This window comes from Haliaeetus albicilla, chromosome 1, assembly GCF_947461875.1.
Source record: "Haliaeetus albicilla chromosome 1, bHalAlb1.1, whole genome shotgun sequence".
NCBI classification, from domain to species: domain Eukaryota; kingdom Metazoa; phylum Chordata; class Aves; order Accipitriformes; family Accipitridae; genus Haliaeetus; species Haliaeetus albicilla.
The window spans coordinates 15,588,733-15,601,791 of NC_091483.1; the positions used below are offsets into that span (position 1 = coordinate 15,588,733).

The window sequence follows — 13,059 nt, forward strand, 5'->3', positions numbered from 1 at the left end:
AGAGTTTGGGGATATTTGGTCCAGCAAAATGGGCTGATAATCAGCAACAGGGTTGTAAAGGCTTAAAGCTGCTTCATATTAGTTGTATGTTTGTTTTTTGTTGTTCTGTCTTTTCGGTTGGGTTTTTTATTTTGACATTCTTGCTTTTTACAGGTTTTGTCAAGTTTTAAGTGGTTCTGTATATTTCCAACCTAAATATGAGAAGATTATAGCCTTACGTACTCATCTAGTCTCCTTTATTTGATTTCCCTTCCCTTCCCTTTCCTTCCCTTTCTGTCATGTTATTGAAAGGAGCTAATGGTAAAAGGATACACTAGAGAAGATGTTTTGGGTTAGGGAGACCTTTTTTAGAGTCCCAAGTCAAGTCTAGATATCTGTAGCCTTTAAAATAAAAAATCATTGTTAACTATATATTAATATCTGTGCTTATACTTGTGTGGGTTTTTTTTCTTGCATTGAATGAAGATGCATTGAAATTCTGGTAGCACTAATATTTTCAAGTTAAAGCCAGTGTGATAAGGAAGTGCTAATTTAACAGGTATGTCTTAGATTTTTGCCTGTGATTTTTGCCCTCCTTTGGGCAAGCTGCTTAATCTCGCTTGTATAAGATGCTGATGCTAGAGGGGCCTGTTTTGTTTGTCTTTCGAGCTGTGTAGTGCGGCTAGCTTGCTTTAACTGTGTGTACAACAACAGGATCCCTATGCCCTGTCTCCCCAGGGAGACATCAGAACTCAGGGCTGTTTTTTCCCTTGCAACCAAAGAACAAAATATAGACTAAGTTTAGTTCTAATGTTTAGATTTTCTCATTAGCGTCATCTGTCAAATAGAACCAGTTTTATTTGTACATGCATTATGTTACTTTGAGGTTGGATGCTTCTTGCTTCATTTACCAAAATGAACAGCATTAATTACTATAACATTTTTATATTGGTAACAGTAGAACAGCCAGTGTGCTGTGCTTTGTGAGCTCCATTTGATGATAACTGGGGAAGCTTGTGTTTCAGAAAAGGCAGTTACTGATGTTCTATGAAGCTTTATGATTTTCCAATGTGAAATTTATTAACTGTAAACATGTAAATTGTTAAATGTAAACTTCATGTTCTCCATAAGGGAGCTTTTGTACTCTGCTGTGATTGAGCATAGAATGTAAATAAAATTTAAAAATGGAACGTGGCTCATAACCTGTTGGATAGAAGTGACGTTAGTTTTAGGATTGGAGCTAGCAATGTTTTCTTTACTGTCATGGCAGTACTTAGTTCACAATTTCTTTTTATCCTGTGCGGTAGAAACTCTTCACAGTTTTGGTTTCTGTGTGTGGCAGTCATCTAGCTGTAGGAGTGATAGCAGAGTAAGCCGATTAGCATGATTGATATTGCTTGTCAGGGGACTGGCATAATGGGCTACCATTGAGACTGCATTGTGAAACCACACATGGATGAGGTAATCTCATTAGATGATTAAAACCTTCATTGAGTCTACCAGATTGCAGAGCTTTCAGTTGTATTGCTGTTGGGAACTGATGCTAAATAAGTGTAGTGCTCTCCTTGGAGTGATGCTGAAATGGAGATCTTGCTGGATTTTTCTCCTGGATAAAAGTCGTAGCAGCTGGAGGCTGATGAAGGATGTTCCATCTTTCTGTGTTTAGAAGTAAGATTCTGGATGATGGTGTCATTTTCTTTTAAAGTCAGTGTCAGACTTGTGCTAGCTTAGTTATATCATACTTTGCTGTTCTTTGTGAAATTCTGTAGTATTAGTATTAAAAGGATATGTTTCTGCTTTGTGTAACTTGCTATGTCCCTACAGCAAAGGGGAATATCACAGTGCATATCACAGTTCTGTTTTTATAAAGTAACTGTTTGGTTTTTTTTTTTCTGAAGGTTGGCTTTGTCTTGACCTAGGATGAGGTGTAGTCTAAGGGACACTCCTTATCCTCTTGTCTGTCCTGTTTACAAATAGTGTGGCAGGCAGCACATGCTCATACTAGAACTGGTGGTATACAGAAATCCTATCTGACTTGGTCGTATGCTACTTGTTTTAAGGAACTCATTGAAAACCATTGGATTTCAAATGAGAAGTAGTATACTTGACTAGTCATATACTTGAGCTTTGTTTTCATTAGCAAGCTAAAATGAAAAAAAAAATGTTTCTAATTCTGGGACTCCAGTGTTACAGTATTTATAATGCAAGGGTTACTAGAACAGAATTTTGGAAGGTCAAGACAACTACTCTGGGACTGGCACTAACTACTGTTGCTGTATAGTCAGATTTTTCTGTATTAAAGAATAGCCCAGTTAATCTGTTGTGGGATGGGGACACAAACAGAATAAACACTTCTAACTTGCGTGTTGTGAGTAGTTAGTCCATTTCTGTTGCTTGGAGAAAGTACTATATGACATTAATAAGCACATATGCACATCCGGTGAGACAAAAGCACGGATAATTTATTGTTTTGGCAAGGGAACCCCAGCAATGTAGTATGTTCTGAACTCTGTTGTCAAATGTGATCTATTTATTCAGAACTTCTGCAAGGAAGCGATCTTTTTCTAAGAGCTATTTAGGATCTTGTGTCAAAAAAATCAACCAAACAACGACAAAAAAATTAACCCCAAACCTGCAACAACTACCTATTCCAGCATGTGATGAAGTGGGGAAATATACACACTGCGAGGAGAATGTTCTTTCATGTGTATTTGACAAAAAACAAAAATACAAACTTGCACAAGTTATTAACATGTTATAGACAACAATATTCTGTGAAATGTGATCAGCAGAGCAAGTACACACCAAGTTTTCAGGTTTCGTTTTCCTAGTTTAGTAAAAATGGCGTAACTTGATGATAGGAGACATCTTGTGTGATAGATTTTAAAATTCAAGGTTGTATTGGATATCAGTGATACGCAACTAAGAGGCAGGCCAATAAGATTGAGATTCATCAAATACTAAACGCTTAAGAAAACAAGTGAACTGGCAAGCATTACAAATTTGTTTATTGCATTTTTTCCCTTATTAAACTATTCACAAAACATTATTTTTGTGTAGTTAAGTATATCTTTCTGTATAGTAGACTGAAGTGAATTACCTGACTATTACAATATCTGTTATGTATAGATATGGAGGTGTTTTCCGTTTCAACTTTAACTTGCTCTCCAAGTGTGCTGGCTGAGATGAAGTATCTCAAGATCTCTTATTCAGAGACCTTGGTCAAGTCCTCATGTTGCTGGAGATGTTTGACGGTACTCAGTTAATGGCACTACTTTGGAGTTATTTTTTACTTTATGGGGAAAGCAATGCCTTGGTATGCAGCTGTATTTTGCCAGCAAAAGACCTGTTTCTCTGAATAGAATTTAAAATTATGGAGTATTTCCAGTGAAACGAGGCAAGTGTTTTGATTATGAAAATAGAAGCCTCCTTTGTTGGTATGACTGCAACCCAGCTTATTCTTTCCAGAGCATCTGCTGTGAACGGAGGAAAGCAAATCATAAATGAGAAATCTCACAAGGCCCTTTTCAAAGGGAATGAGTTACTGGCTTTACTTCTTCATGTGGTTTTCTTCCTTCTGCATGTTGGGTCCACTTACAAAATGAGCTCGCAGGGATGATATCTCAGCCCTGTTGGCTGTTGGAACAGATACGTGACTTCAGGTTCACCAAGACAGAGTGTCAGCTAGGGAGACTAATCCATGATTGTATTTGTTACTTTGCCTTTGTTATTTAAAAGTTGTAATGCTTTTTCTGTTTACATAGGCTGGTTGTAATATCTGAAAAATTCATAATCTCTGCTGGTTCATATATACTTTATTGCAACTTCGTGTCTGTAAACTGAGTGCCCTGGTAAACAACTGTAAATAACCTGTCTCAAAACACCTCTCCTTTGATTGAAATGGGGGGGGGGGGGATCTTTTTTTTTATTGTCAGTTTTTAAAGGAATGTTGGTTAGAATGAAGAACTGGGGTCAAGTACCTGAGCTGTTGCAAAAGAGAAGGGCGGTAAGGCTGAGCCCTTCTCATTAGAGACTAAGTGGGAGATCTGGACTACCCAGAAAGTATAGTTTGTCCTTATTCTTTGTTCATAAAGAAAACAAATAGTTTTCTCTCCCCAGTAAAATTTTGCTGATGGTGATTTGTGCTTTGAGCACTAATTTTCCTTTCACTGTAGGAAACCTATATCCAGTATTTCTTTGTTTCTTTTGCCTTGAGTTAAGCATGCTGATTGAAACTGCCTGATGTATCTGTCTCTGTATGACATGTTCAGGAGTTATTTTGCTGAGTATGAACAAACTCTTGAGCTTTTTTTTTTTTTTTTTTAAGAAACCTTCTACACCTCTTAAAATAGCATGTTCACAACATATTTTGCTCCACTGTTGTTCTGTGCTGTTTTCTTCCTTCCCACCCCCTGCTCCCTTTCCATAACAGCCCGGTGGGTGAACCCGAGCAACAGCTCGTGTTCTACCTCTTCGCTGTTTCTTTTGTAATCTGTTTGTTGAGCTGCCTGGCCTCCTTCCAAAAGTGCATGAGCGTGTTTATACATCTAGCCTAACAATAGTATCATAACACCAATTTGTTTAACCTGGGCTGGAAATAACAATCTAAATATTGTGAATCAAAGAGAAAACAGTCATTTGTATATGCTTCTCTACCCTGTCAGCTTATTTCTGTTGTGTCTAATAAAATCACTGAAACTTCTCTGACATTCTGTGGGAATTTTATCAATTCTATTGGTATGATGCGATACCTCTTTTAAATGCTCAGAGAAGTTCAGCTATAGCTTTGCCTCCAACCAGCATCACATGCTGTCATCACCTTGCTCAGGCAGAAGGTGTTTAATTTGTATGTCTAGTTCAAGCACACATTATTGCAGAAAATCATCTATCCCTGCTGCTGTGGGGAGGGAGTTCATAGTATAGTGAACTATTAAATTGTTCGTCTCTGCTTTTATTGCAATACTTGAACAGAGTTCTGAGAGGTGGAGAGCACACAATTAATACTGCTTATGCTTATTTATTAGTCACAAAGTGACTAACAAATTGATTGATCAGCATGCTTTGGTTAAGGTGCCAAGACTTTGGTATATGTGCTCTTTATTGTTACTTTGATCCAGTGACTTTGATCACCAAAATAATTTTCCTCTGGATTGAAACAATTTGGATGGTGTCCATCAGTAGCTGATGTTGAATGGTTCTAGCAGTATTTAGACTCTCAACATGCCATGGGGCCTCATGTTTTAAAGTTTATAGTTTCTGGGGGGAAAAAAAGAAGCAATGCACATTTTTGAACCAAAATGAAGTGATAATAAAATTTAAACACTCTTGCTTTATCATCCCATCATCAAAATCTTCTGATCTTCACTACGCATTACTACGCACTAATAATTTTGCTTTAGTAAAATCTGAGTTGACTTGCCCAATCTGCTGAAATATGTCTTATTTTCTGTGAAAATTTTTATAATGGAGAGTAAGAATGGACATTCCTGCCACTCTGGCATGTCAGCCTGTTATCAAAAGTGAGAATGTATTTGTTTCCATATCACTCAGTCGTTGGCCTCCCTGCCTATCAAGAAAAACGAGTGCTCTCAAATCATGTAGTAGCTTCAGTGAAGTGACACCTGCCTGATAGGGAGCTGACTGCAGCAGTACAAATAATGTTAGTAGGTCTTGTCTTTGCAGTTGACAGTAACAGTGAAGATAAAATTATGCTACATCAGCGGTTTCTAAAATAATGGTTTGACATTGTTGTTATTGGTCTTACCAGTTTTTCTGTCATGATTCATGTTGTGAATAAGTAGCTTCAGCTCTGCAGCTTTCTAGAAGGAAGAAGCTTGCAGCAGAGGGAAAACCAATATGTTCCAATGTGAAGGTCAGCTGCGTATTGCTTAGAGGAGCCATTTCATTTTTTTTTTCTGTATTTTTGTTAGCCTTTCAGGTCTGGGAGGGAGGGTAGATGATTGGCTGTGGAAGTAGGGAAGCCATCCACCTGGAGACCTCAATATATGCCTTGCATCTGTTTAGCATTGAGGGTAAACGACAGCTTAGGAAACCTGTGTGAGACTTGATGTTGGATGTAAAAGTGCGCTCCTCTGCCAAATCTCACCTATTTGAAACAGAATGCCGTGGCTTCTCTTAAGGCAGGACCGCTGGCAGTGCTGGTGAGCAGGAGGGAGGCATGCGCAGAGGATGTGGTGAGTGGCACCTGGCCTGGCTAGCATCATCCCTCTCATCTTGCTCTACCCCATGGACAAGTGGATCCTTGTCACACAACCTAATACAGGTGGCACCAGAATTCCCTAGGGGAGGAAAGACTTTGGATGCCACTGTAAGTGGTGAGGAAATTGAGAAGCTTCCTTTCCTTGCTTGAAGTTTGATATGTTGTTATAGTGGCATATCTTTTTTTCATATATATATCTGTATTTAAAAATCAAATTAAATCAGTTGTGTATCTTACTGAATTCATATAAATGGTGTTACAATATATACTTTTAAGAGTTGGAAAATTTTGTACAAGATATTAAATCTTGTTTCTGATTTCATGCCTCTTGTTGTTGCCCCAAAGCTCTTCCCATTTTAAAGATTAAAAAATGGTCATCTTTAGAAATAGAATACCTTTTCCAGTGTCATTATGATACAGATATTGAAAAATAATCAGTATTATAGCAAATCTGGCAGTCATCATTACTCCTAAACAGCTCCAGAATGAAAAGGGTTAAGTTACGAGTTCAGACAAAGTACCTGCTGAGGTAGGTTGTTTTGTCCATTTGAGGTTACCAGCTATTAAAAATATTTTCAAACTGGTACGTGTGTACCTTATAATTCTGTTAGATGACAAACAAAATGTAGAAAAACATGTTTTCCCCTTTCCACAGTTACATTGTTCCTGAAGTGCTGGCAGTAGTAAGAGCTTCCAGTCAGTAAACAAAGTAGATGCCATTTATTTATTGGCTTTCTATACATCTAAAGTAACAGGGCATCTAGTTTTAGAGTTCCTTTGCTGCCTGTAAGTTAAAAATTAAACATTTTTATATTAAGTGAAACTAGTTATGAAACTCACAAAAAGGTATAAAAAGCAGTTGGATAATGCAGTGCTTGCTTTTCATGTCAAAGAGCAAAGCTTAAAAATGTGAAGTACTTTGCAAGCCAGATACGGTAAAGGGACTGTAACACTTGAATCTGCTCAAAAGTACAAAATAAACTATAAAAATCTGATGGGGTTTAAGTTCTTGTAGCAGTGTTGGTGGTTTAATGATAGATTTTTTTTTTGTTTGATCTATTTCTAACATTTTTCTCTATTCCATGATGTGATCTGATACAATTGAAGAAATGAACAATCTCACTGTACTGAGCAAACAGCAGACTAATTGTTCACTTTTTATCTAGTGCACAGAGGAGGAGGGGAATAGTTTGTGATGAGATCAGAAACTCTAGGCAATTTTTATTTTCCATGATTCTCTTCGTTACTCATCAGAAGGATACTGTTATTGAAAAGAACAACAATAACCACCTCCAAAAAGATAAACGCTTATAAGAAGAAATCCTTCTTAACACTAAAAGGTGGAGATGAATGGTGGTATTTAAAATGTCTCAAGTTTCTGGGCATTTCCTAGATTACAAAGGTGACCTTAAAGGGCCTTTTGCCTCATCTTGTTCTTTTCCAAAGAAATGCCTGGCATGAGAATTGCATTTTCAGTGCATTTAATGTTGAAATGATGCCATTTAAATTATTTATCCTCAGATGATACCAAAGAAGTTTGTATTTATCATCTGTCCAGATTCACAAAGTATGACTTCTCTTATCATGCTTAGATGAAGCCTTAGATGTGGGATGCTTTTAACTGAGCTAAATGTGAAACACTGGCCATTTGGTAAACTAAATGCCCTTTGTCTGTTAGGTGGTGAGATGTAGGGAGCTGTTCAGCTGGGAGCTGCAGCACAGCTGTGGTAGCTGGCCTTGGAAATTAGGGCTGAGAAACAAGTTCCTTCTTTCATGATAAGCTATATAAAGATATTCTTATTTTTCTGTGTTTACTTACTTTCTGTCATATGATACTTAGAGCAAAAGAGTTTTAGTCAAAATGAGGAGCTGTGAAGTACGATTTCTCCCAGCAATTGTTGAAGGAAATGCCTCATTTTTAGAGAAAACAACATAAAGCTTCCTACCTTTTCACTTAAACTAAGCATACAAACTTAATTCAAGGTGAGTCTGGGAAGAAGCATGATTATATCTGCCACATTCTAGTTATTTTATTCCCCCCCCCCCAATATGCTAACTCTTTAATTATTTTTTTTTAAATGAAAGCTTCCTGGACCCTGGGGGTTGGCCATTAATTGTAGGCCATTGTGTGAATGCTAACTACTTAAAAATAGTCATGGAGCCAACCTTGCTTCCTCTCAGGGTTTATCAGTTGGAAGCATCTTCTTTTTATCCCATGTGTAAGCAAAGACCTCTTTGGATTGATGATTTGATCTGTATAATGGAAAATCTAGGCAGGATATCCTTTCTCTGTTATTCCTTGGTGTGATGGCATCAGGTTGTGTCTTAAAATGGGGGAAGGGAAGAGGAGGATCCTATTAGCAGACAAAGTGGTTTCAAGGGACTCTTAAACTGCAGGCTTGCAGAGAACCTTGTGTTTACGCTCTGTGTTGCACCATTTGTGCTTCAAGCTACTATTACAATGTGTCAGTGGTGGCTTCTGCTATGCTCAAAAGCTTGCTCGTGGGCAATATGGACATCTTATATTTGGAAGTTGTTGTGGATACTCTGCTGAAATGTATCATGAGGGGCTTCTCTGTAGTTATTTTGAGCACTTGGAGACCTTAATGAAATACTGCATTGACAAGCTAGATCCAGTCTTATCCCGCAGAGGTGCACTGCCTGAGCTTCCCCTGCCAAGTAAAGGATAGTTCTAGTGTAATTCCGTTATTAAAATGCCTCTAAAACCAAGCAGCACCTATGTGCAATAGAGGTACAGTGAATGCTTGATAAACTGTGTGCATGGGGTAGCAAATGCACTCAAAATTATGTTGGAACATTATTATGATCTTGCATTTCAGCATGCTTGTAACCATTCCACTGTAATACTCCTAGCCTGAAATTCCGCTTAGCGTTTACAAGGCAGAAGACGTTACCAGCTTTTGTGATTGCTGAAGAACCTTTGATTTAGTCATCTTGTGTTCAGGACAAGGAGTTTGTGTTAAAATAACACTGACTCTTTATGCCCCCCCATTCCCTTCTCCAGAAAACACAGTATAGCTCTTATACAAGAGGTGAGTCCCTCTCTTGAGTTAGTTCATTCTGCTCTTACCATTGTGACCCATATGTGTTGTGGTGTAACCGCGAAGGAGGAACCTGAGGGCTTTGGGGAGGGATGGCAGAGACAGGATGTGATTGTGGGTTTGCAAAATAATAATCAGCTGGTACTTGGGGTGCAAGACAAAAAACATTAAAACTAATATAAAGAAATGCTTTAATTGCCTGTCTGGACTTTGGAATCTGTAACCCTGAAGTCTTCGTGCCAAGATGTTAGTACAATTTAAAGCACATGAATTTTTTACTGGTAATGAAGATATCTATGGGGTCATTGCTTGGGCTTTTAAGTGAGGAGAAGATAAAGATCTTTCCTTCTACACCACAAAGTACATGTCAGCTACTTAGAATTAGCAAAGGTCCTTTTCATATTAGCAAATTGTTCTGTGACTTTATCACAACTTTTTTTTTTTGTAGCTTTAACTGCAGTGTTTAAATGGACTGCTGGTTACGTTTCTTACCAGAGTGTCATATTACTCTATGGGACGTATAGTTATTCCTATTACTGATCTAAAAACTCAGATAGATAAATAAAAATATTTGGGGGAAAAAAAAAAGACATAGTGCTGTAAGGAACTTCTGCTATTGTTTACACTGTTGGAAAATCAAGTTCATTGTACATAATAGCCTAATGACTATGACTTAAATGCAGAATCTCAACGTAAGCAAGAATTTGTACCTCTGTGCTCTTAATAGTGTGTTTCACAGATTTTAGCCTTGTTCAACCTAGGATCTCTAACAAATGTTGTCTGTGTAGATAATGTGTTTTAAGCAACTGTTGAAAAACCAAAACAAGGGAAGTTTTTCAAATCTTAAGCCCACCCCTCACGTATTAAATCATTTGAAATCTTACAATTGCTGTTATTTTCAGTCCATTGTGTCTGCTTCCTGTTGGTCAAAGGTTATGAGGATAGGGTGGTGTAGAGTGAGGTGGGAAGCTGGCAGGAAAAAGAAAGCTTTGCTTATTTTGGGGTAGACACAACTACAGAAATGGCCAGGACATTGCTTAAATTTTCTGAAGACTTGAAGAGGTAAACTAGAAAAAAACCTGTTCTTGATGTTGTTTACTGTTCTGCTTTGTAATTTAGGTATATGGAGAATGAACTGGAGTAAGTAAACAGGGGCTTCCTTAAAGGATGTTATCTTTTTGCTTGAAAAATCTTTTTTATTCAAAGAGGTGTAGCTTTTGTTTTGATTTACGAGTTGATTCAGTAAATTTTGTTTCTGAAGCCTGAGCCTAAAACTGTACTTGTTTGTTCACTTGTATCGCTAACTCAAAAAAAAAAAACCCACCAAAAATTTATGCCACAAAATGCAAGTAGAAGCTCTGTGATGTATCACTTCAGTATGTTACAGGCACACGTGGACATGCGTAGGTGTGTTAATACAGCCCTCTAAAACACTTGGTTTATCTTAATATTTGTATTGTTATCCAAGAACCATCTGTAATTTCTTGGCTGTTAAAACACTAGTGCGAGTACTTCAGTTTTGTCAACAGGTTGCCTTGCAGTGAGTTGCCGTGAGCAGACGCTGGCTGACCAGGGCTTGGTCCTGGTGCTAAGGTTCCTCCGGTGGGGCAGCGCAGCCTTTTGTGGTGAGCAATTGTGGCAACGCCTTTCGAAGGATTTGGTTTCAGAATGAATCTTGATTCAGAAGGTTGTGCTGGGGTGGGGAGGGAAAAGATAAATGAATTGGTTGTGGTGGTTAAATTCTACAAAGCTGTTGATCCTAATAATATATGACATGAGGGTACTGTCACACTCCAGGAAACAGTAGAAAACTTTGTGAGTTGATGAGAGTGAGAGGAGCATTTTATAAGCTAATCAAAATAATTATACCAAAGCATCTTAATTTTCAAGTATGCTGGTATGTAGTTAAATTTGCTATTGGTATGTGACATAGCTGGTTTTTAAGTTTCTTAACCATTTTGTTACTACCAGTGAGTTATTTGAATCTAAAAGTATATTGTTTGCGGTGTTGGGAAAACAGTATTTTTGTTCTAATAGAAACTCAGTTTAATTAGCATAGTAAAAGTAGTTTGTATATCATAATGTCTTGCAAAGAATTTTGACTTTGTGCTTGTTTATTTTGAAATCAGTTTTTTTTCTGGAGTTCTTTAGGTCAGGTCTATTCAGAAAAAACTCTGCTGAGCCTAGCTGGTAAACATTCTGTCATGTAAAGTGAGAATGTATATATCGGACAAAATGCTGACTTTTACTTTACCTTAGCTTTTACTTTTTTTAGCAGCTCTTCCTGCCGTATCTGCGCACTTGGTTCATGCTCATTGTAGATCTGATGATTTGTAATGGAAAAGCTAATAATTTTGGTCCTAAAATGTAAACACTGAGCATGCCCTTCCTAATTCTTTCCCTTTCCTAGAATAAGGAATCCCTTGCAATGCCTCACAGTATTTAAAAAGTACTGTGTTGATTCTCCCTGTAATACCTTGACAGAACAATAGATTTCCTTTAGCTTTCCTTTTACTGTGCCTGAGTGAAGTGGCTTGAGTAAGTATCAGTCCTTGCATTGCTGTAGTAGTAGGTGACTCATTTACAAGAGAGACTCCTGCTTTGGTCTGCAGATACTTGATTTGCAAAAATGTCAGCTAGTATACAGCCTTGGTCTCACAAGGAAGAGGTAAGGATAGAGTGTCAACACGTCCTAAATTTAATTTGTAGGGATTATTTAAAACATTGTCTGGAACTTCCTTTGGAGACTTTTCCATGTGTCTTAACGGATGTGTAGGAGCTTCTTTCGTTATGTGTACAACTAGTAGATTAAGCCAGGCTAGTTAGTTGGGAGGCAATTTGTAGAAATTATGGGGTATCTTTGCACCGTCCTCCTTAATTCATTGCTAAATCCCCCTTAATTCATCATTCCCTATTGAAGTTGGAGAAACTGCTGCTTCTGTATTTCAAATCCCCTTTCTTTTATGGGGAGTACAAAATACTGTATTTAAGCCTATGAATATTTTGTTGAAGAGATGATGTGCAGAATGCCTGGCCTCTGTCATCTGTAGAAATCTCTATTTTGTATGCAGCATGAGCATGCTTGAGTGATCCAAACATGCAGTGAAGCATGTATTGTATGTTTGTTGAAACTGCAGTACCCTTTAAAATATCCAAAACAGTGTCAGGAATTGCATCTTTTTACATTGTTCTAGTGTCTTGCTTTTCCTTGTATATAAGCCTTTCACAGATGATAAAGATAGATATGTACAAAGGCAAGTAAGAAATAAAAAAAAAAAACCAAACCAAACTGTGAATCTTGTACAGAATATTACAGAAAGCACTGGGCTTGTGATCTGGAAGAATAGGGACTTTTCATACCTTGTTACAAACACCACTTCAAAATTACTGTCCTCCTAGGAAACGAGAAGTGAATAGACAAAAATATATGGTGGAATTTTTCATCCCCGGCCATTAGTGGGAAAGCAGCTGTTGATATCAATGTAGTGTAGGCTTGACCTTTCGGGTTTTGGATTTATTGTCTTTATAAATCCTAACTTTTTTATTTTTCTGTGCATTGCTCTTATGCAACTTGTCACAACATACACCCATGAGCTCATGATAGTGGAACCAGAGTCAAACAGCATGGCTGATGTCTTTTCTGGCTTGTCTTGTTTAGGGGGTCTTGTCAGCACTGCAGTAATCCTTGTGATAAGTAATGTTCAGACACTTTAAAAAAAAAACCAACCAAAAACGAGGGGGCAGAACCTACCCTGAATGTTTTGCTGTCTTAGATTAAGACTTGTGGGGGGAAGTGAC

At 37.7% G+C, this 13,059-nt stretch overlaps 1 protein-coding gene across 8 annotated transcripts in view; it reads left to right on the forward strand.

The window, feature by feature from the left end:
* The window catches only part of GAB1 (GRB2 associated binding protein 1), a 102,886-nt gene that overhangs the window by 38,241 nt on the left and 51,586 nt on the right, over positions 1–13,059 (forward strand). The window contains exon 1 of one of the 8 annotated variants that reach the window (XM_069779975.1): positions 10,035–10,323. The exons of the other annotated variants lie outside the window; for them this stretch is intronic. The gene's annotated coding sequence lies outside the window, so the exon portion shown is untranslated. Of the gene's footprint in view, positions 1–10,034; positions 10,324–13,059 lie in introns of those variants that run through there. 8 annotated transcript variants of the gene reach the window in all.